General features: G+C 33.7%; 1 pseudogene; it reads right to left on the reverse strand.

Moving 5' to 3' along the window:
• Positions 1 to 614: 614 nt before the first annotated feature.
• Positions 615 to 1,895, reverse strand: LOC140442842 (26S proteasome non-ATPase regulatory subunit 6-like; annotated as a pseudogene).
• Positions 1,896 to 25,692: the final 23,797 nt, after the last annotated feature.

The following is a 25,692-nucleotide window of genomic DNA, read 5'->3' on the forward strand; positions in this document are numbered from 1 at the left end:
GAACATAAAGAAGACCTATGTTTATCGTAATTGATGATTTGTCTATGCCATTTATTATTTGATACAGGGAAATAATGGATAAAATGAGAAAAATACGCACGTACCACATATGGTCTGTGGACTCACGAGACAACTTTTGGTCATTTTTGTTCTATAGAGTCCACAGACCATATGTGGTATGCTTTAAAATAAATATCTTTCAATTACATATTTATATATTTTACAACATTATTGATTTATGTATAGCCACAAGATATCAATCTTTACAAAAACATTACTGGACGTATGAGCAATTTCCACTCTAAAACCTGGACAGTGAATCTGTTAATGAGTTAATAGTACCTAAACTTACAGGTAATTTTTGAAAAAAAAATTATTTCGTTCATTTATTGTTTAAATAAAATACGCTGCTCATAGATTATCAGTATCGTAGATTATCACTCATATCATAATATTGCGAAAAAAATTAGTTTAAATTTGATATAAAATACATGCAAATAGGTCATGAGCAGCGTATTTTAATTAATCTTAGCACCAGATAAACATAGAAGATTGGTACAATCAAGTAATTATCAGTATGTTTCATAATTTACTTTTAAACTTAATTACATTTTTTAGATATTGATCACACTAGATAATTGTTGGACTCTTTTTAGCAGTAAATCTCCTTGTTTTACAACAGAATTTAATTGGGCATTCTTTAAATCTGGTCTATTAGTTTCCACAATTCCCCAACTTGATCAATTTTACAATTTAATCTTCCTGCTGCTATAAATGTAGACAGTTGTTTATCAATGATAAACCGGACCAGTTTGGTAGACCAAACCAAAGAAATAAAGACACGCATTGAAATAGCACGTGCATCATTCGTTAAACTTAAAAAGTTTCTTTGTTGTCGGGATATAAGGTAAGGACTACGAATAAAAATGCTTCGGTGTTACGTATTCACTACTCTTCTTCATGGCTTGAAACTTCAAGAAGAAGTTTATTAATGTATTCAACAGTGACTCCAAAGGCTTCTGCCATGTATTGTAAAGTAAGAGACCTCTATGGCTCCAACAGTTGTGTATAAGCAAGTATTTTCATCTCACTTACATAAAAACGATAGTATGGATTCAAGAAATAATCTTTTCTCAGCACTGTTTTAACTTCTGCAAGGTTTATGAAACATTTATCATACTGAAAATTATATAAAAAAACAAGTAATCTTTTACATACGGTTCCGAATGCAATACTTCCAATATTTCTGAACTTTTTACCACTATTCTTCTTAATGGGTTCCTTGGCAAATTAATAATAGAGGTGTATACAGTATATCTAACAAATGCTTTACAGTCCATTAGTTCATATGTGATGTAAAAGTGCTTAGTGTGTCCAAAAACAAGTTAGCATCTGATTTGAAGTTTCTGACAGACATACAATATGCGACTTAATACACTTTTAAACGATTTGTTCTATTCCAGTCACCTCCTGCTTCAATAAGGGTTTTAGCTTTTTCAATACATTTTTTAATGAGATCATGGTCCATGAAGAACAAACCAATTTTTATCAATTGAAAAATAATATCTAAACTTTGGCCAAGTGATACAGTTTTACATTATGTTTATCTGAAAGTCCTAACTGCAGTGTCTTTATCACCACCAATTCGGCTGTAGTATTTTTTTTAGCCAAAATTTTTCTCAGCATCTTCTATGGCTTCATCTAAAAGTTTGATCTTCTCAGCGATCTGAGCTATGAATGAGATCATACCATGGGGCCGTATCATCTTTCTTTATAGCTTTTGTTATTCTTGCATGGACATTTTTATCACTACGATATTCTGGGAAATTTAACAGAAACTTACAATGTGCTAATTCTAAATCAAGACTCTGGCCTTCTAAATTTTCAATCGGCATTTTGTTTAGTTCTGAATAAACTTTCTGTTAAATCAAAATTACCAACAAATTTTGGATGTCAGGAACTGATAATGTCAATTGAAATGAAAAAAAAAACAAATGAACGAAATAAAATGTTTGTTCAAAAATTGATTACTATTAATTGAATTAAAAATATTTGCAGCCACTTTTTTAATTGAAAACCTATTATCAATGTATTCTAGTAATTTTAAATGTATGTAAAAATGTGAGTTTGATTAACTACGTTATGAATGTAGTGATCCTGTAGTGGGATTTTGGACTATATTTATTGAAAATAATAATATTTAGTGTTGCCCAAATGCAAGAACAAGACGAGACTTAGACAGTCTTGGTCTTGGTCTTGCGCCAATACACCTGGTCTTGGTCTTGGTCTTGGTATTGCACTCCCGGTCTTGGTCTTGGTCTTGGTCTTGCAGCAAGAGTCTTGCAAGTCTTGCAGTTACCCATTAATTAGCCTATTGCTATTTATTAAACGTTACTTTAGATCTTAGAACAACGTAACAGAGTAAGTACATTTTAAGCTTGAATTAACATAGCCATTATAAAGACTAACCAAATTAATAAATGTCTAAACAACTGACCCCGGATGGGGTTTGAAGCGACGATCTAAGCGATCCGTGCCTATGCTCTAACTAACGCTATCTACCAGGCCCCATGGAAGTAAATCTGTTTCTTAATAAATGTTTGCATTTACTAAGCTTACATGTGCTAAAACACGGTTAATACAAAAAAAAAACAAATTAATGACATAAGCATGCCGGTATTTTAAAGAACATTATCTGCCTAGAAAGTGATTGATGAACATGATGGGCAAAAAATCCACATACATGTATCAAGGGCACAAATTTTTTAGGTGACAAGATAACAAACTATAATCCACTTATTAAAGCAAAATAAATGTTTTTACCAATCTTATCTCTACTTTTATATAAAAAACTAACTTGAAAAAATAAAGAATAGTTAAAAAAGCAATGGTAATCAAAAGAAGTTATTTTAAATTAAGGAGATCCTACTTAATAAATACATTAATTTACCAAAATAAAGTAGTAGGTACATAATGTAATTGGTAATAAGGTAATAACTATGTTTTTTTATATGTCCACCTTTTCTATTAAAAAGCTTGTGATATCTCCACCGAATTTTGGTTTTTCGGGAAGAAATATTTGTAATTCCTTTTTGTGAAAAAATATTAGATGCTTCCTTAAATCTGACGTGTTATCTGTTGATCATTCTCATTTCAATCTTTTTATGTAGGCACAATTTACACAAAGCAATTTGGGATGCATGAATTATTTCGAAAAACTCATCAAATTTACTTTTAGGTATTTTAGATCTATAGCTCTAACGCTCACTACTTGGACTAGAACTATTTGAATCTTTGTCCTTCATGTCAAATTGTAAACTTGTCATTCCGGGAACAACAAGGATTAGATGAAAAACAATTATTACATTAGACTCAATGGAAAGCTCAATTGGGAATAAAGTTAAGTGATGTCGAAAAAGTAACTACTATACTACTAGTTACTTTGTGTTCGTTACTATCCAATACCCTAAGTATCTAAAAACAAACCGAGAATTATATATCGTTACTTCGTTATTCTAAATACTTCATTACTAACATTATCTTATCTGTTATTAATTTGTCTCGGTACTTTTGAATATTAGCCACGCTCTTTCAGCAAATTTTGTTTAACCGAATCATCTCATCGCACACTCAGCAGAAACAATTTATAGTCTTAGGCCGATAAGATTTGTTTATTTAGATTCCTCCTGACTAAATTATAATGGGAAAAAAATTGAATTATTAAGTGGGTGTCCGTAAAAATTATAGTTTTTATTAGCTAAGGTGACATATTTAAAAAAATATCGATACGATATTACTGTCGTCTGCTGAAAAAGAATGTACAAAATATTTTATTTTTACATTGTAATTATGACCTCTGAGCACGTATCAAAAGTGTTTTTTTAATGAATATTTTGATTCGGTATGTATGTTTATGTTATTGTTTGTAATGGGCATAAGTCCAGTTTTTCAAATTTTTATTACATATTTTTTGCGTCTCATAGAGTCTTTAAGCATATACCCGAACTACTATACTCGCTAAAACCACACTCAGTCCTTACTGCAAGACGCAAGAGTCTCGCAAGCTTAGTCTTGTTCTTGCTTAAATCTTGCACGGTCAGTCTTGGTCTTGGTCTTGCTAAAATTAGGCGGTCTTGGTCTTGGTTTTGGTCTTGCAAAAATGCAAGAACAAGACCAAGACTGCAAGACCAAGACCGATTTTGGGCAACACTAATAATATTACTGATTATTACTAGAATAACACTGGCTTCTATGTAGATCGTCATTTTATTAGTGAGCTGCTTTGACCGGTAAATTTATTTGCGCTTGAAATATAAAAATTAGATGGATCCTACCTTATACTTACTGTTTTACTTTTACTGAGGTATCATGGACAATATCTCACAGGAAAGCAACACTCGGTTTTTCTTTATCTATCTCCAATGCTATTTAAAGGTTTCTTTATTTCTATAATCGTGTATAAGTCTGCGCTAGTAACCTTCAAAAAGAGTTCTCAAAAAAACAAGCTTTCCGAAAAAAATACACATCAAAATGCAAGAAATGTATTAGGTATAATTTAAAAAAAAAACTACTTAAGGTTTCACTTTAGACACAGAATCAGATATTACAATAAAATTTCAAGGCTTAGGTACTAAGAGGTGGAATGTGACCAAGAAGAGAAGCTCGAGAAGATCCAAGAATTCAAAAATCACTTCAACAAATTGATTATTAATTAAATAATTTTCTGGATGGCTTTTAATTTTTTAAATCCTCTAAGTCATTCATAGGATATCACGGTCCCCATGAAGTGCAAACCAAAAGTGATAATAATTGACACTAGACAGGTAGCAATTTATACCTAAGGCCTAGTTTATATGACCGATTTTATATGATTTTACTCTTAAATATGGCTTGCTATCATAGAATATTAAGGACAATCAAGACTAAATAATAACAGTTCATGTTTGCGTATCGTCGTTTAACCCTTTCCTTCGATATACTCACAAAAACGAATGATTTTTATACTTCTTGAACACTTTATTTCGAGTTACCGTCGCAATATGTTTATCGCCGATTTAAAATAAAAGTATCACAATCCTTATTCCAAAATAGAACGTTGTGGTGCCCATAACACAACGCTATTATGTTAGTATTACTGTAGTATCATATCCATAACGCGCAAATAATCTTTTCAAATATTCCGTTTTCTAGTTCGATTCGTATTTTAAACGACAGGGTTGGATTTTAAGTAAACTTGACTAAAGTGTGCCAAATAATTTTGTAAAAATAATAACCTGATATAGCAACATCAACTGTATCGGTAGCAGACCCGGCGACATAAACATTTTTACCCGGCCCTAAAAAATCATTTTTATATTCAATCAAAGCTTGTTATCGGTAAATCCATCCAGCGACTAAGGATTCATACTGGGAAGGAAATGATAGGTTTGGATATGGACTCAGGGTAGGACAATTATTTCCCCTGTATGGTATTAGGAGATAAACCAAGGCTCACGTATGGCAGGGGCGCAGTCCTGTAGTAGATCTGTCTCCTATCGGGATCATAGATGAGTATCTACCCGTTACCAAAAGTAACTTTCTTCGTAGAAAACAAAGAAAATCAACAAAATAATATTATTAATGACATCAGCGAATGGTTGGGAAAATAAAAAGTCTTTGAAAATTATTAATTTACTAAATATTCTGTTCATATTATTTTATTAAATTAAATTATTTTTACGTGAATTATTATTCTTAGGGCTGATTGTTCGAACGCTAATCAAAACTTGATCGTAATCAAATATTTAATTACAATCAAATACGTCACAGCAGCTGTCAAAACTATTAAAAATTGCTTATTATTATTATTGATTTGACAATAAAAACATGAAATTAACATCAGAAAGAGTTTAATTATGGGTTATTTTAATTTAAGACGTAAAATAATAAAATTGTATAAAATAAATCAGTCAACATAACCTCAAAATGTGACGTATTTGATTTTAATTAAATATTTGATTACCATCAAGTTTTGATTAGCCTTCGAAGAATCGGCCCCTAATGAATTATTCGTGGTATTATAGTTATTTTTAAAAAATCCAGCCATAACATTGAATTTTTGTTTAAATCGTTTAAAGTGGGGTCATTAGTTGCAATTGCGATGGCGATATTAGCGTCGATACGAATAACACTTTACGACAAGGGGAAGGGACGGGGGTTTTTAAAAAGTTCAAATTCTTTACGACATAGTTTATGGATGTTTTCGAATTTGCTCGTCAACTTCTTGCGAGCTTTTGACGTATTTTACTAATTTATTGTGAATAAGTACAGCTACACCCCGTTTACTCTATAGGTCTTTGCTACACCGTTGTACATTTGCGTACAGTTACCGATTTTTTTGTTACCGTTACCTTTTTGCTTCGTTTACGTCAGTACACAGATATCGATTTCCCTTTTTCAAATTCCGATAACACTTCCTTTTGTTTATTTCTGATACCTTCTACGTTCCATGTAGACGTTTTTAATGTCTATTTCCGTTACAAGTTTCGTCGTCGTTTTAATTCATTGATATCGAGGCGAATTAACGAAATTTTTAGCATGTTTAAAGCGTTTTCCGAATGATAATCACTTACTTAAAGACCATAATGTTAGTTCGGTGTTTGTTCTAAACAACTAATAGTTGTTTTAGAAGAAGTTTGTGGTAAGTTAAAATATCTTAAAATGAAATTATATTAGTATAACCTCAGTTCAATACATGTCAAAATTTTTAGAGCTTTTCTCGAAAAGCTGTTTTTGGAAACGGTACGCAGATCAAACAATTTTAAATTTAATCAGCCCAAATTTTGACAGTTATTGTTTCAGTTATATTTATTTATATTCAATCAAAACTGAGTTGGTTTGCGTCTGTTTTACTGGTCACAAACATTTATTGTCACCTTTTTCATCTGTTTAGATAATTCTCTAATTATCGATATTATGTCAATATTTTTTAATTTAATTTAAGTTTTAATATGCAAAATAATTTTTTTAGCCTTTTTTATGTGGTATGTAGATTTATTATTAGTCTTAAGATGTATTATAAGATGTAGCAACAATAGCACAAGTCGTAAATAAATAATGTAAATAAATCGAGCCATGAGTTTATTTTTCGTTAAGAGTACTACAAAAAAGCTAGATTAACCGTCGGCCAGGCGCGCCGCAGTAATTTGCTACGGAAACTCAATGTTTCCAGGTAAAATGTTAACGGAATATATGCTATGTCCCGATTGTATGTATATAATCTTTTTAAAATCCCCTTATCGGTTCATCCTCAGTTGGTACCCATCACCCTTTCGTGAAATTTAAATATAATTAGTTATTTCTCGTACTTTATTGTGAATAGTGCATCGAGGCAGACAATAATTGATGTAAGGCGCCTGGTGATGAAAGTCGCGCAATTTTTTTTTTACTCCCAAGTTTCCTACTCTTTCGACTTCCTCTCTGATGTCTTATTCAGGGCTTTCGACACTACTACACTGGTTAATATTCACTTCACTACTACGGGTTAGAGGGGTTAGCGGGTTGTGGGTTATATATATATATATATATATATATATATATATATATATATATATATATATATATATATATATATATATATATATATATATATATACAGTGAACGGCTAAATTATGGAATATTATAATTATTTCAAGAACCATCAAGTTTTGAGGGAAATTTTTGTTATAAAATACCCATCTTATAACGTACATGGAGTATGGATGACGACACCGGTGTGGGTGTAGTGACATTACCGTTAATTTTTTTAAATAGAAATTGGTATAATACGACACCTCATTTTAAGGAGAATTTAATTTTCTATTTAACGACATTACATTTTTAACTAAAATATTTTTTTAAGGGTACAAAAACAATTTTTTTTAATTTTAATTCAACTAAATTAAAACTAATGATTTAATTAATAATGTACTTTAAAGTAACCAAGGTATGCATAACAATTATTTTAAATTAAATGTTCGAAATGCCATCCATCGGTTCCTGCCATGACTTTCTGAAGTAAATGCAAAAGTAAGTAAAAATAATAATGGACACAAAAAGTTATCTCATAAACACTGAAACTTTTTGTCAAATGATAATTCAAGCAAGTGATAGTGGCATAGTTTCTGTAATATTTATTGACGTAAATATTTTGATTTTGTAAATTGTCATCAGTTGTCAATTGTAATTTTTACTTTTGAATACAAAATTATGGCTCACCTAAATGAAAGACAACGCATAGAAATATTAATTCTTAGCGGATGCGGAAATAAAAAAAGAACACAGAACGAGGTATGCAATTTATTAAACGCAAAATATCCAGATAGACCCATCAGCCAATCAACAATAAGTAAAATAGTCCGAAAATTTGGAAAAACTGGGCACGTTAAACTTATTCCAAACGCTGGGCGTCCTAAAATTGAAGACGCTGTGAAACTTGATATTTTATTAAATATACATGACAATTCTCACAGTATTTCAACACAAATGGGTGAATATGCTAGAGTTTCCCAAAGATCGGTATTACGTATTTTAAAAAAAAAATACCATACCTACAAAATTCAACTACACCAGGAATTAAACGACGACGATCCCGATCGCCGGCTTCAATTTTCTGAAATTATGCAGGATTTATATATCCGCAATCCACATTTCATCAATCAAATCCTTTTTTCCGATGAAGCCACATTTTTTATATATGGTACCGCGAATCGTCAAAATTGCAGATATTGGAGTCAAGAAAACCCACATTAGATGACTGAGTCACACAGGCAATATCCTCAGAAAGTAAATGTATGGGCACGGATCATTAATGACAGAATAATTGGCCCTTTTTTCTTTGAAAAAAATCGAACAGGACAACTTTATTTAACTTTTTTGAGAAATCAACTTATACCTGTCCTTGCTAACATGTATCCAGATGCCAATAACCCAAATTTACCTATAATATCTGGTTTCAACAAGATGGAGCCCCTTCGCATTACGCACGTGAAGTACGTCAATTTTTAAATCATTGCTTTCACAGGAGGTGGATCGGAAGACGTGGTTTTATAGAATGGCCAGCAAGGTCGCCAGATCTAACACCTCTAGACTTTTTCCTGTGGGGTTACATAAAATCAAAAGTTTATTTCAATAGACCCCAAAACTTACAGGGCTTAAAAGATAGAATTAGGCATGAAATGAGTCTAATTACTCCAGAAGTCATCCGCAATGTACTTGATGAATGTGTCCGTAGATTCGCATATTGTCAAGAAACCGATGGATGGCATTTCGAACATTTAATTTAAAATAATTGTTATGCATAATTTGGTTACTTTAAAGTACATTATCAATTAAATCATTAGTTTTAATTTAGTTGAATTTAAATTAAAAAAAATTGTTTTTGTACCCTTAAAAAAATATTTTAGTTAAAAATGTAATGCCGTTAAATAGAGAATTAAATTCTCGTTTAAATGAGGTGTAGCATTATACCGATTTCTATTTAAAAAAATTAACGATTACGTCACTACACCTACACCGGTCACGTCATCCCTACTCCATGTACGGTATAAGATGGGTATTTTATAACAAAAATCGACCTGTTTCGGGATTTCACTCAAAACTCGACGGTTCTCGAAATAATGATAATATTCCATAATTTAGATTATTACGAAAGAGAGGAGATATTGGAGAGTTATACTGATTTTGATGAGCAACAAATTGAGGAGAACCGATAGAAAACAATACATGTTCAGAGCAATTAATGTCAGATGAGGAGGACGTATTTTACAAAAACGTTGAAGATGCACTCATGGGCAATGGTAAAACAATTAATTTATATAATAAAACTTTTTTTGCTACGTCTAAAAAAAAGCAACAAAACATAATAAGGGTACCACCAGGATTGAAAGAAACTGCATGTTAAATAAAAACAGAAATTGATGCGTTTTCTACTATTATCAATATTGATATTGTTGATGAAATCCTAATTTTTACGAATTTAGATTTATATAAATGAACACAGAAAGAAAACGTAATATTTGAGAGATGGCAATTGCAGGAATGTAAACAGGAGTGAGTTGTGTCGGACTTAGGACTCCTCTATTTGATTGGCATAAAGCACGGCAATCACACAAATGTGATGGAACTTTGGGAAAGAGCTGGCACCCCGATTGAAATTGTTCGAACAGTTATAAGCTATAAATGTTTCCTATTGATTGCACGTTCATTGAGAATTGATGATAAACACACAAAGGGTGATTTATGTAAAATAGACAAGTCGTCCGCCATTAGATCGTTTTTTTCTTAATTATAAAAAATTATCAAAACAAAAATGAAATGCTTCATCCCTTTAGATGTAGGTGTAGCTGGATACAGTATATAGTACAAACCTTTTAAGTGCGGAATAAAAATGTATGCATTATGTGATGCTCGAATATTTTATATAGGTAGTCAATTCAAAGATATGTTGCGGTAAGCAGCCAAGTGGCCCATACGACGTATCAAATTCTGGCTGTGACAAACGTCCGGTTGTAAAACGTCTAATAGAGTCCATAGAAATGATATGAAGAAACATAACAACCGATAATTTTTATACCAGCATTCCGTTAGCTAGATATTTGTTAGAGAAGAAGGTTACTTTGCTCAAGAGACTGAAGAAAAATACGAGAGAAATTCCTCAAGAATTTCTTTCACAAAAATCAAGAGCAGTTTAATCTAGCATATTTTGATTTCAAAAAGATTATATGATTACCTTTTATGTGCCCCGTATAAGTAAGTCAGTCATATTATTATCGTCTATGCACAACGAAAGTAAAGTTGACGTGGATAATGACAAACCACACGTGATTTTAGATTACAATGAAACAAAAGGGGTTGATACTTTGGATAAATTGTGTTCATTTTACAGTGTTTCACGAAATCTGAAATGATGGCCATGTGTTATATTCTATAATTTAATGAATATTGGCGGCATAAATGCTTTTGTTCTACATTCTGCTGCAAATTCTGACATTTTCTCAAAAACTTTGCAATGAACTTAACGAAAGAATACCTTCATACACTATCGCAAATCAAAACACTTTCTCGTGATATAGCCGTTCTTATTCAGGATGTTTCCAAAGCAACCAGTTCCTCATCAAGAAGAGGAAAATCCTGCTAAACCTGGAAAATCCTGGTAGATTCTGCAATTTTTACAGTAAAAAATTAAGTTGTATATGTCTATAAAATGTACAAAATGTAGTGCATTCACTTGTAAACGACATTCTAAATCTAATATTGTATGTACAAGTTGTAATGATGAAAGAAATTAAAGTTTTTTTTTGTACAAAGTTAATAAAGTTTTTTATTTTTCATAAAATAAATAAGGATACAGTAAATAAATAATTACAAAGGTTTGGAAAATAATAAAGAACTACATGGTATGTTATAGTTATTAGTTATTTAAGGCGCGCCCGGCCGAAGGTTAAGACTTTGTTTTGTATTTTGTCATGCATTTTACCACAAGTACAGTTATATTAAAAAAAAAAGGTACAAGTATTAGAAAGAGAAGTTAACGTCATCCTATTTGTGTAAAACCGGCTGGGATTTTTGGAGGTTATCAAATGTCACAGGTTATTAAAAATATAAATCATTGGCGTTGAGCACTAATTAGACGAAACCATTTATTCAACAATTATATAAAGAATAATTTTAATGACTGTTACAAATAGAATTTAGTATTTGGTGATAGAACCCTCTGCTTCTATAACTTTATTTAGTCTATTTGGCATACTTTGAATTATATTAGATATCATATTTGGATCAAGATCTTCCCAGCACTCTAAGATTGTATCCCACAATTGATCTGAATTTTGTGGCATAAAATTTCTTTTATATATTTTTTTAACAATTATGCCCCAAATGTTTTCAATTGGATTTATATCTGGACTGTGCGCAGGCCATGGCAATACTTCCAGGTTTTGAGTTTGAAACCAATTCCTTACGGCATGGGCAGTGTGGACTGAACAATTATCTTGTTGATATATAAAAGTATTATTAGGATACAATTGCTCAATAGAAGGGAGCATTACGTGTTCCAAAACGTTAATGTAATTGTCGGCAAAAAATCTTCCCTCTAATCGCCAACAAACACCAGGTCCATGTATACTAATCCAACCCCATACATTTACAGAAAAACGTCCAGATTTATTAGGAGAGTGAATATATCGTTCTTCAAACCTAGTATTGGCTGGACGATAAACACGGATTTGACCGTTATAGGTCGACTGAAAAGTCTTTTCATCAGTAAAAATGACGTTTTTCCAAAATTGTGGGTTGCGGTAAATATAGTTTAGTGCAAATATTACTCTTGCTTGCCGATGTTCAACAGTTACTAATGGTTTTTTAGCAGCTGGTCGGTTTTTTAATTTAGATTCATTGATCCTTCTGCTTACAGTAGGTTGGGCACCAGGAAATCCCGTATGAATCCTTGAATCCTTCTACGTCGCAAATGGATTATCTCTTAAGAATTGAACTAAAGCAGCATCTTGTTGAGGAGTGGATACTTTGGAACGCCCTGAACCAACTTTTCTTTTTAATGATTGTTGTTGGACCCATCGTTGCTTAATTCTGAAGATTGTTTTCAAATTTCTATTATAGAAATTTGCTAGCGCACGAATTGACCATCCTTCTTCCATTTTCGTAATTATTTGAGCCTTTTCAATCTCACTTAAATGACGAGGCATATTATTTTTTTATTGTACGTAACGTTAAACCTTCTATCAAATTAAACGTCTTTGACGTCTATAAGTTGCATTTTTGATCACTTATGACATTTGATAACCTCCAAAAATCCCAGCCGGTTTTACACAAATAGGATGACGTTAACTTCTCTTTCTAATACTTGTACCCTTTTTTTTGAGTATAACTGTACATACCAAAATGTTCCATTTTAAAAAGGTGTGATCACTAAAATAACCACGATGAACTAAGTAAAGTAGAAAACTAGTTTTCATAGTTTTATTCAATAAACTGATATTTACAAAATATTTAAAAATTATGAATATGGTTAGAGTTTTATTTGATTCATACAGATCGTCTACTTTTTTGAAAAAACTTAACCCTACTCTGATTTATGCTGAAACTTTATAAAAGTTCCAATAAAAATGGTAATTTTCTGATAATTTGTCTCATGGTATCTGTAACTGCATCGACATTTCATACGACCATTATTACCCATAAAAGCGTTGAAACGATTGCCGCACTTGAATTGGTTGGACGCTCATTTTAATAGTGTTGGTATCCACAGCAAATTCTTTTTATTGGCACTTTTCACAAGGTCTGCGTCTAATAAAATTAGTCATAAAAACTTCGCTGAAATAAAGTTATATGTTTTGGATTTTATTGTCGAAAATCCTAGAACAAAAAAGTTGAAACGAACAAATAATAGAAAGGTTTGCACCATCGCGCAAAGCTTTTAATTTTAATTTTATTATCTTGTATTAATAAAGCAATGTTGTGTGAGAAATTTTTTAATTTTAGTTTTATTATTATTATTTTTTTTTTTTTTCATAAAAATCATCTTTTTCGACTACCGCAAAATATATTTAAAATGGAAATCAATGGGGAAAAACTTAAGTGATAGTATCAATATGTAACAGTATAGATAACAATATTGGTAACAATTTAACGGTCGACAATTTATTTTAGATTTGAGACAGTAGACATAATAAGTAGTTAATGCGCGCCAATATATGCACGGTTTTTCGCTTGTATACGAGGAGGTACAGTACGTTGTTCGCTTTGGAATCTACTAAATTAATATCTAGCCAAAGTTTTAGAGCAAGTACTTTTATTGAAAACAGCCGGTCACTGTCAACACTAAGGACGTTTTCTTCTATATGAATATACTTGATTAATAATAAGCTATTAAATATAAGCTTGATTAATAATAATTAACTATAAGCTATGTTTTTTTTATAGCCCTTTTTCTATCCGAATTGTCGAATAAAGGCCTCTCCCATTTCTCGCCATTCATCCCTGTTGTGTGCTAGGCGTTTCCACATTGGTTACGGTTGGTTTGGTATTGGTTTCCATAAGCTATGTAACGATAAGTAAAACGCGAGAGGTAAAACTCTAAACCAAGACGCGACCAGCTCAGCTGGGATAAAATTTGATACTGTACGCGAGAGTCTAAACTCTTAAACCAGAAATGCGAAATACTGACTAAAATTTCGATTTTCAATACCTGACTATTGCAAGGGATTTACGGGGGTCGGGGGAAAACTTCGATATTTCTATACAGAGGTAGGTAAAACCAACCTTTTAAATTCTTGTCTAACAGGGAAACTTTTGGGTTGGAGAATGTTAATCTATGAGTAAAAATATCTTTTGAATAGATTTTCGATTTTTATGAGAATTTGCTGAAGTAAAGTAAGTTAATTGCTACCAGTGGCGTAGCAACACTTGGATACTTTTCTTGCAGAAATTTATCCAATGTTTTTGGCGTTGAAGTAGGTGTGTAGACACGTATTGTACGATAGTTTTGAAGTAATGACATCGAGTGGCAGTTTAAAAGTGAACCTCAAGTAAGTGTTTACCCCTCGTAATAGTTGCAGATGAAGCTTTCTCTCTTCATAAACATTTAATGAGACCGTTTCCTGGGATGTAAGCATTAGGCAATTAGAACAAAAAATATTTAGTTATAGTTTTTAAGTAGAGCAAGACGAACAAGTTTGAGATTTGAGATTTTCAGATGACATCGTCCTTATAGCCGATCGGATGGATGATATATCACGCTTCCTTGGAGGTCGGACTGAAGATTAATATGAATGTTCCAGAAATGAACATATTGTTTTTAAAATATAAAATAAAAATGTATTTCTTTAGACTTTTTTAGTGTAGAATAAGTAAAATATTCACTATATCAAGTTTGCTCAAGACACCCGACTCATTGGCGCCTCAATATCTTAAATAGTTTTCACACCTAAATAAAAGAGGGGTAATGTTCACTTTTACGCATCAAGTAGTATTTTATCAGTTCGTTCTCACACACCGCCCTTAAGGCATGTGAAATTTTAAACTCTCAATTCACGTATAAAATATTTCTCTACGCCGAAATCGGGCATTTTTCTCATAAATAATGGTTTTCTCTTTCACGTGATATAAAGAAAGAATTATTTGACATTGTATAGTACGCTACGGCCGTGTTTGGGCCTCTCTACTCTAAAAATATTTAATTATAAGTCGATAAACTTAAAGTGATTTTATTTCTCTGGAGCTATATTTGCTCACATTAACAATCCTTATCCTTCAACGGTCACTGAAGAACCAAACCTATGGAGATACATCCACTCACAAGTCCTTTGAAGTAAGGCTTGGAATCAAAAGATTTCCAACCCTCGAGTGTAGGTAGCCAGTTATAAGGCTCCCACAATGAACAAGACGCAAATAATAACTAATCTGGTGCTAAATCAAAATATTGCTGTTGGTGGAGGGGGTATTGTGCAGACTACATCGTATAAGTACTTAGGACATGAATTTTGGTTGGGCAGGGATATATATACATATGAGCGCCCACGTCGCATAGGATCAGCCTTTGCAGCGTTTGGTAAATTAAACTATGTATTTAAATCGGATCTACCCATATGCCTCAATAGGAAAATCTTTGACCAATGTGTGTTACCTGTACTCATTTATAGAACGGAAACAATAAGACTCACAAAAAAGGTAGTGAATAAGATTCGAGTGGCTCAGAGGGCTATGGAGCGCCAGATGTTGGGTGTCTCTCTGAGAGACCGAATCCCAAACGAAGAAATACGTCGTGGAACAAAAACAACAGACGCCATCAAAAAAAATCGCGTCACCAAAATTGAATTAGGCAGGACACGTCGTCAGACTATCAGACAACCGATGGACAAAACGTATTTTAGAGTGGAGATTAAGACAAGAAGCAATACGGAGCAGAGGACTCCCAACAACTAGATGGACTGACGACCTGAAGCGTGTTAGCAACAACTGGATGCAAGCCGCTCAAGACGAGTTTCAGAAAATGCTTTTGGAATTTTAGTTAAGAAATTCCGCATATACCAAAGGAAACTCCACATTTCCTCTGAACGTTTGGATAAAGTTGTTCTAGCTATATGTTGCCTACATAATTTTCTTAGCGATGATGATTCACCGTGGTTATCAACAGAAGATGTTTGCCTTTCAGAAGAAATTTATCTCGTTCCTCTATACATATTCGCGAACAGTTTAAAAATTATTTTACATCTGACGCTGTTTATTTGTTTGATTAAAAGTTATATCTTAGATTTTTTCGTATGCTTCGCCATCTTCTTTCGTGTGATTTTTACACTCAACCTAAGGGTCTATAAAAATAGACAAATTGAGTCTTATTTTTAATCACATAAAAAGTGATATGACATTCAGGTTATGTCAATCTCAAAAAAATATTATTAACCCCGCCAAAACTGTTAAAAACCTTGAAATACATAGCTTTTTGGCGGATTTAAAGGTCTTTGACCAATTTTTTAATATCCTAAACGCCCCATTTATTTAAAAATATATATAACCTATAAAAAACCTTGATTTTATCAATTTTGAAGTCTATTAAATGGAGAAACTCCCCCAAAACCCCTAAAAAATACATGTTTGGATTGAAGTTGGGGCACCATACGAAAAAATCTGAAAAAAATTAAAGATATAGATTTTAATTAAATACACAAAGTAAAAAAAATTGGACATGCAGCATCCTCCAAAAAAAGTTATACTGTTTTCTTGAAAAAAAGAATGCATTTTACGTTACACTCAACCTACGAGTCTATAAAAAATGGTCAATTTTTAAATTGCATAAAAACAAGAAAATTACAACAGAAGTGTTTTACGAGGGTGGATTGATATAAAACTAGCCTTTGATAAATGATGAAAAAACAAGTTTTTTGGAATTAAAACGATTTATTTCTCAACATAGTCCCCTTTAATTCGATACACTTAGTAAGACGATGTTCCAATTTTTTTATCCCATCCGAATAGTACTTTTGCTCGAGCTCTTCAAAATAGGCCGAAGTTTCAGCGACGTCTCCATCATTTGTTGCGAAACGGTGTCCTCCGAGCCATTTTTTTAGGTTTAGAAACAGGAAAAAATTGCTAGCGAAAAGATCTGGGGAATACGGTGGGTGTTCAACCAATTTACGGTTCCAAACCGGGGCGTTTTCGATTGATTTTCACCATTGATTGTTTTTCCTTTCTCCAAGTAATCGATGTGGATCCCAGAAAACAGTCGCCATCACTTTGCCGGCCATCAAAAACACTCGTACGACCACGAACAAATTCAGCTTTCCAAAATTTTACCATTGTTAAAGAAGGTGCAACCTCACCATAAACTTCGTCCAGGTCGGCTTTGGTTTGCACATTCGTTTGACCCTTTTTTTGGAGGAATTTAATCACCGAACAATACTCGACTTTTTCCATTTGTCCGAAAACACAAAATTTGCTTGCTTTTGACGGCTGTAAAAACCAATAGCTAAAACTTAAAAGTTTGACAGACGTCATGTAATGAGTGGCAAATGTCAACACCGAAACCAATTCGGTATCAACAAGCGCTATATATTAAAGGCTAGTTTAATATTAATCTATCCTCGTACTTCGATGTTCGAGTTTTTTATATATTACAATGTTTCGCCTTGCGATTTTCACATCTTTGGGGCACTGAAAAAGTTTTCAGTCCGACGTGAAGAAGTACAAAATGCTGTAAAAGAATTAAGTGATATAAGTTTGAATGCTCGAATAAATGAATTTTAATCAAATAAGAGGCAGATATCAAGCACAGTTTATTTATTAAATCTTGCCCAAGTACTTTCGCTCCTAGAACATCTTCAGGGGCATCTGCGATAAGCTAAGAAACGTTTTTTCAACTGAAGAAAAATTAATTAACTTCGAAAAAACTCGAAGTTGATGGTTGATAAAAAATTTTATGTAATATAACGTTTTAGACTTACTTCGTCAAATTTGGGCTATCCAATAATATATGGAGAATGTTATAAACATTAAATGATACATTAACACAACACGACATAAGGACAAACAGTTTAAAAAATTATTAAAAATCGACGAAGCTACATATTGGGTGGCATCAGGAGAAAGAATGGCTCCTGGTCTTAACGGAAATGTCAAAATGATATCTGACATATTACAACTAGGATGGGCAGTTAGAATCATAGTGATGTGATATGCACACTTAAAAATTCTATGAAACTGAGCATTGACATTGAACTGAGTTGGACCTTTGGTATATGCCTTTTATTTGATTAAAAGTAAAAGAATTAGTTCGAGCAATAGTTACAAGAATTATTTAAGCATTGTTATCGGTTGGTAAATCAATTGAATATGTAATTGTAGTGGTAATTATTTGTAGAAATATTTGTTTGCCAAAGATGGGTTTTAATTTAACAAGACTCATGAGAAGCAATAAATGAATTTGGAACTGACCTCTTATAGAAATATTTCACATTACACTAATACAAATGTTTACACCTTGTAGCTATTTGTTATTTTTCACAGTGAAAACATAAAACCCTTTGTATTATTTTCGTTCTTTTATAACCCACAATAAGATTTAGGAAATATTTTTTACGTCATGTCATGTGGAGAAAAATATTGTTCGTCCGTACGGTTCTAAATTCGTCTTCGGTGAAAGGAGTTGACGGTTTTATTTGTATTGTATTTTGAAAAAATATTTTGCTTTTTGTTTGATAACAACAAAAATATAATATAATAATGAAGTTTTTTTAAAATAATTGTACAGTTAATTCGCTTTTATAAAAAGTTTATTACAATATAATGACATTTGATAAAAAGAATAGTTGGTTAATTCATACTTAAATTTCCCATATCAAGTATTATATTGTTTTGTGTTTTAATTGTAACAATATCTTTCATTAGTTATTTTGCGAATTATTCTTTTTATCTTATTGATATCTAGATATCTTATTTATTGTTTAATATTTCTCCTATAATAGGAGTAACTTTTTTTGAATGAGGTGGAAAGGTTTCAAACCGACTAGGGAAGGTGTCCCTAGTACTGTTGGAATAAACCAGAAGGTAGGATTACACGAGAACGGCACAGAGTTTACACGGAATCCGTACTTCCATCGTGCGTCCCTGTCAGGTCGGCTACCAACTAAAAACCACACCTACGACGCTGAATATCCCTGGACGAGTTCATTATAGAACGAAACATGGGGATATCGTGCGCAGTCTGGAAGGGTGTTCTTGTAGAAGATCCTAGGGCTTGTCATACGATGCATACCTAATAACGGCATGCTACTAGGGGAGGGTCTGGTTTCTTTTCGAAAGAAAAGGGGAAAATGGTTCGGAAGACTGATGTTATTATAGAATGAAGAAGAATAGAAAGAGTAAGAAAAACAAAGAGAAAAGTTTACACCCTTAGTGTCTCTGGTTGCCTGTCTAGATGGAAGCTGGTTCCTACCGGAACAAGATTAGGACAGATTAGTTTTCCGCTGTAGTTTCCGCTGTAAAAGATAGCCTTGCGATACGCCGGCTGTTAATCTTCTGATCTTTGTGTTTCTAGCAACTGAAACATATCTATCACTTAATTATCTCTTTATGATGTTTATTAAATATCTCGACACGTCGACAGATTCTAATTTGCATTCTGTTAAATGTTAAAAGCATTCTTCACATCAAACATTACTAAAACGGCCCATATTTTCCTTTTTGTTTTGACAGTGTCTGTGATATGTTTAACCGCATCTACAGCTGATTTTACTTTCCCAAATCCGTATTGACTATTTGAGATGATGTCTTTTTCCCTCAACTCGTCTTCAAGGCAATTTTTGACAAAATTGTCGTAGGGTTTCTCTATATAGTCAAGTAGACAAATCGACCGATATGCGCTGGCTTCGTCCGGACCTTTGCGGGTTTAGGTATAAGTGTAAGTCTCGCGAGCTTGAGCTGGTCGAGAATTCTTGTCTTGTCAGCAGCTGATTAAGGATTTCTCTTACTGGTTCTGGTTGTAATGTAGTCAACAGTTTTATCACCTCTGGTGGCACATGGTCTGGTTCAGGGGATTTACCTACTTTGATGGAATCTGTAGCTCTAATGAGTTCCGCAAGGCTAACATCGTCTGGATAAGTGTGTTCATTTATAAAGAAATTTGTAGTGGGATTGTTGGGAAAGAGGGTACTCACTTTCTAGTAGATATGATAGGTTACTTCTGGAGCGGAAGTGACGTCACACGTCGATCGTCAAGCGTACGTATCCTCATGGGTCAAGGCCACGCCCCCCTCGTGACGTAGGAACGTGCCTAGGGTCTCGAGGCCACGCCCCTCGACCAATGGTGACGTAGGAACGTACCTCGTGTCTCTAGACCACGCCCCTCGGCCAATGGTGGCGTAGGAACGTCCCCCCATGTCTTGCTGACCAATGGTGGACGTCCTCGTGACGTCGGAACGTGTCGTCGACCAATGGCAGCATAGCAGCGTCAGTGGTGGGAATAGCAACACCCCCAGCGACCAATGACAGCTCAGAATTTGAATAAACATCATAGAAATGGCGGTATAGCGATGAGGGACCAATGGTGACATAGGAACGCCCTCCTCGTGACGTCGGAACGTGTCGTCGACCAATGACAGCATAGCAGCGTCAGTGGTGGGAATATCAGGCCAATGGTGGCATAGTAACGCCCTCCTCGTGACGTCGGAACGTGTCGTCGACCAATGACAGCATAGCAGCTTCAGTGGTGGGAATAGCAGGCCAATGGTGGCATAGTAACGCCCTCCTCGTGACGTCGGAACGTGTCGTCGACCAATGACAGCATAGCAGCGTCAGTGGTGGGAATAGCAGGCCAATGGTGGCATAGGAACGTCCCCCAATGTCTTGCTGACCAATGGAGGACGTCCTCGTGACGTCGGAACGTGTCGTCAACCAATGACAGCATAGCAGCGACAGTGGTGGGAATAGCAGGCCAATGGTGGCATAGGAACGTCCCCCAATGTCTTGCTGACCAATGGTGGACGTCCTCGTGACGTCGGAACGTGTCGTTGACCAATGGCAGCATAGCAGCGTCAGTGGTGGGAATAGCAACACCCCCAGCGACCAATGACAGCTTAGAATTTGAATAAACAACATAGAAATGGCGGTATAGCGATGAGGGACCAATGGTGACATAGTAACACCCTCCTCGTGACGTTAGAACGTTTTCCTCGACCAATGATGCCACAGAAACGTGTCCTCGACCAATGGCGGACATCCTCGTGACGTTGGAGGCCAATGGTGTGCATCAACGGCCAATGAGAAAGACGTGCATCGACTAATGGTGGAGTCGTACCACAATATTAACGAAAAGACGCCCCCAGTCCCCCCCATTCCCCGAAAAGACGCTCCCAGTCCCCCCATTCCTCCCGAAAAGACGCCCCCCCAATAATAACAAAGCTACACGTCCAACGTAACCAATGAGAACGATGTTCAATCGCTGGTCGGTGACTGCATTCTATGAATTGACAAAGAGAAGAAGACGAATGACAGACAAAGAGAGCAATTTTTCCTCGTATTTTTTTTGTAATTAAAACCTACAACCATTAGCGTAAAACTTCTAAATTTTTTCAATTTATATTTTACGAGTTACCTCGTATATATTTTATCGATTACCATAATAAAAAAAATTCGTTTATTTTTCAATTTATACTTTACATGATCAGTTGAAATCTTTATAAAATATATCTTGCTACTGAGAATAATGACATCATCGGATACGCCGGCTATTAAAAATGTCTCACGCGATCACGATATATAGCCGGAAACACGTGCAAATTCCAATTCGATTATTTAATGTAAGATAAAATATATTTTCTCATGGAGGCAGGAAGTTAATAATTAAGCCCGGCATGTGATGCATAAATGAATAGTCTTACGAAATATTGCGCAACATAGTTTTAGCGTGGGAGAGGCAGTTAGATAAAGAGCAGATGCACTACATATCGTCAGTTCAATTCTGATCATCCTTCAGACAAGTTGTGTGTTTTGTGCAGCGTCAGCAATTATACAAAGTACCGTTCGGAGAAGTTCTGTGTTTGTGAAGTGCCGGCAATTATATATACAAAAGTAAGTTTTATAATACTTAACCTTTTTTATATCATTTAGAATTCATCATTATCTTTACTAATTTCCAATTCTTAATAATTTTTCTGATTTAAACATTTTATTCAAATTACTTGGTTATATTCTCCGTTCTAAAAAAAAAAAAATGTTTGTAAATAGTGCGGTATTTGTAATTTTTTGTTTCTATGAAAGTTTTGTTAGTTAAAACTATTTCATTGTTAAATTAAAAAATATACATATTATAATAGATAGAATTTTTGTAAAATAATATTGCTACTCAAAGATATTTCACTGTTAAATTAAGAAATTGCTAGTCAAAGATATGTTACTGTTAAATTAAGAAAATATATATTGTTGCAGATGGACCTAAAAAAGATTAATGCATCCTCTCTGCTTACAGAGAAGACAATCAAGCCAATTAGAAAGCTAAACAGCCTACCCGTAGGAGTACCCCAGAAGATAATTGCGGCAAGAGAAGTCGATACGAAATTTGGGAAATCCATCCTTATTGAATTAGAAAAGGAGGTGACGTTCTTGCCGCAAAGGGTGGTTGAACTCTACAGGCCGCATTTGGAACATTTCAGCGAGGGAAAGTACAGCTTGGTGTTCCGAGGAAACGTTGCCACTGGAAAGGTGCAGCCAGCCGCCTCGTTTGAAATAATAGAAAATTAGAGGATAAAAAAAAAATATTGGTGAGTTTTTCATTTATTGATTTATTGCTTTTTACTTAATCATGAGTAACATTGGTGATCTTAGTAGTGACATTGTACAACATTTAATTCAAGCGCGTGATGTTTTGTTTCGAAATTATACACCGCGAGAAGCGAATATTTGGTTAAATCACATTAAAAGGCATTTGACTTTGTTTACTAAAGCGATTCGGTGTGGGGACTTGGATTTAGCTAAATTACGGCAACTACAGACAAACGCGGGGCATTTAAAGACAATTAAATCGGAAATTCAAAATTTCGGTCTTCGCGTGGGTGGTGGAATTACTAAACATCGTCGGGTTAAATGGGAAGATGTAAATTCCGCATTCAAGAGTAGAATCAGAACAGGTATAATTATTAATCTAGGACACAAAGATTTAATGCAATTTTTCGGGGATTGTTTTAAGTTATTTAGAATTCGAATTAAAAACATTTTAAAAAAATTAAATATGATAAAATGTAATATGACATTATGTGGAGAATTTATTAGAAAATCAAATCAAGGAGGTGATATTAACCAATTTAAATATTTTAATACCAAAAACGAAGCCATAGACGCAGGAACGGACTTGGTTTTATGGTTTCACACAAACATAGTCGATAAATTAATGTCTAAGCTATCGGAATTTGAAGAAACGGGATCAGGGTGGGCTTTGAAAAAAATTGTTTCTTTAGAAGTCAATATAAATAAATATGAAGTGGGAAATGGAGCTACGTCGTTCATTAGACTACCAGAACAAATCCAAAAGAAGCACGCATGTATTAATATCAAAAACGATGATGAAGCATGCTTTTTTTGGAGCATAGTTTCAGCGATTTATCCAGCTAAATGCAGTTCAGATCGTACATCTTCATATCCACATTATGCGACTGTCTTAAATATCGATGGGCTAGAGACACCTATGACTATAAAGGGTATTTCAAAATTTGAAAAGTTAAATAATATTTCTGTAAACGTGTACGGGTTAGAAATGAATGTTGCTAAAGAGAGAACATTTTACGTAACAACGCCGGTAAGGCTATGCAAAACCAAATTAACTAAACATGTAAATTTATTGATTGTACAAGATAAATATTTTCCAAAATTGAATGACTACGAAGCACCTATGGCTCACGATGAATCTGTAGAAATTAAGTATCATTATTGCATGATTAAAGATATGTCTCGACTTATGTCCAGGCAGTTAAGTAAGAAACGTAATAAAAAATTTTTATGTGATAGGTGTTTGAATTATTTTAGTAGTTTTGACAGATTAAATGATCATGCAAAATACTGTGAGAAAATTAATAAATGTAAAGTTTCTTTTCCATCATATCAGAATGTTGAATTTAAAAATCATATTTATAAACAAACAACTCCTTTTGTAGTCTATGCCGATTTTGAGTCAATGTTGAACAAAGTTAAAAATAGTCCATTAAAATGCAAAACAATTAAGTATCAGCAGCATAAAGCCTTTAGTGCAGGTTATTACGTAAAATGCTCTTACGATGAATCTCTATCGTTTTACCGAAGTTACGCAGGTGAAGATTGCATGGAGTGGTTTGCCAAGGAAATGACGTTGTTGGCGGCATTTGTGCAAGGAAAAATTAAAGATATTGTACCTATGAATGTCACACCCAGTTTTAATGCATCTAATTGTCACATTTGCGAAAAAACGTTTTCAGATAAGGATGTAATTGTTCGTGATCATGACCATTTTACCGGAGATTTTCGAGGATTCGCACACCAAGTGTGTAACTTAAATTTCAAAAAACTTTTCGTTGTCCCAATTTTTTTTCATAATCTTAGCGGTTACGATTCGCATATGATGATTAGAGATCTTGCGAAAAATGGTAGTATCAGCTTACTACCAATAAATAAGGAAAAGTATATTTCATTTACAATATACGATTCTGAGGTCAGTATTAAGTTGAGGTTCGTTGATTCACTGAGATTTTTAAATTCATCATTGGACAAGTTGGCTGCCACATTGCAACCTGAGGATTTAAGATATTTAGCTAGCGAATTTCCAAATACCACTCCCGAACAAATGGAATTATTGAAACGAAAAGGCATATTCCCGTACGAATATATTGAGTCTTTCAATAAATTGAATGAAACGCAACTACCATCAATTGATAAATTTTACAGCTCATTATCGGGTGAACACATCTCCAAAAATATGTATCATCATGCTCAGAATGTTTGGCAGTCATTCGGTATTAAAAATATTTTGGAATATAGTATGTTGTACATGAAAACTGATATTATGTTACTGACTTGCATTTTTGAAAATTTTCGACAAAAATGTCGAAGTACATACAGTCTTGATCCTGCATGGTACTATACCATGCCTGGATTTTCTTGGGATGCAATGCTTAAATATACTGGATGTAAACTTGAACTGCTGAATGATATCGATAAAATCATGTTTATTGAGAAAGCTATCCGAGGTGGTATAAGTCAAGTAAGTAATCGGTATTCTGAGGCAAATAACAAATACATGCATAATTATGATCCATCAAAGCCTAGTAAATATGTGCTATATTTAGATGTCAACAATTTGTATGGTTGGGCAATGTCTCAATTCTTACCATATGGGGGTTTCGAGTGGGTCGATACCAATATTGATGTCTTGTCTATTCCTGACGATGGAGATACAGGATACATACTACAAGTGGATTTGGAATACCCAGAACACTTGCATGACTTACATCGAGATTTACCGTTTTGTTGCGAACATCGTGTGCCACCAAGAAGTAAGCTTCCAAAACTTATGACCACCTTGTACCATAAAAAAGAGTACACTTTGCATTATCGCAATCTAAAACAAGCTCTGAATGCAGGACTCAAACTAACAAAAATCCATAAAGTGTTGAAATTCAAACAGAGCGCTTGGCTTAAGCCAT

Source organism: Diabrotica undecimpunctata, chromosome 6 (assembly GCF_040954645.1).
Source record: "Diabrotica undecimpunctata isolate CICGRU chromosome 6, icDiaUnde3, whole genome shotgun sequence".
NCBI classification, from domain to species: Eukaryota; Metazoa; Arthropoda; class Insecta; order Coleoptera; family Chrysomelidae; genus Diabrotica; species Diabrotica undecimpunctata.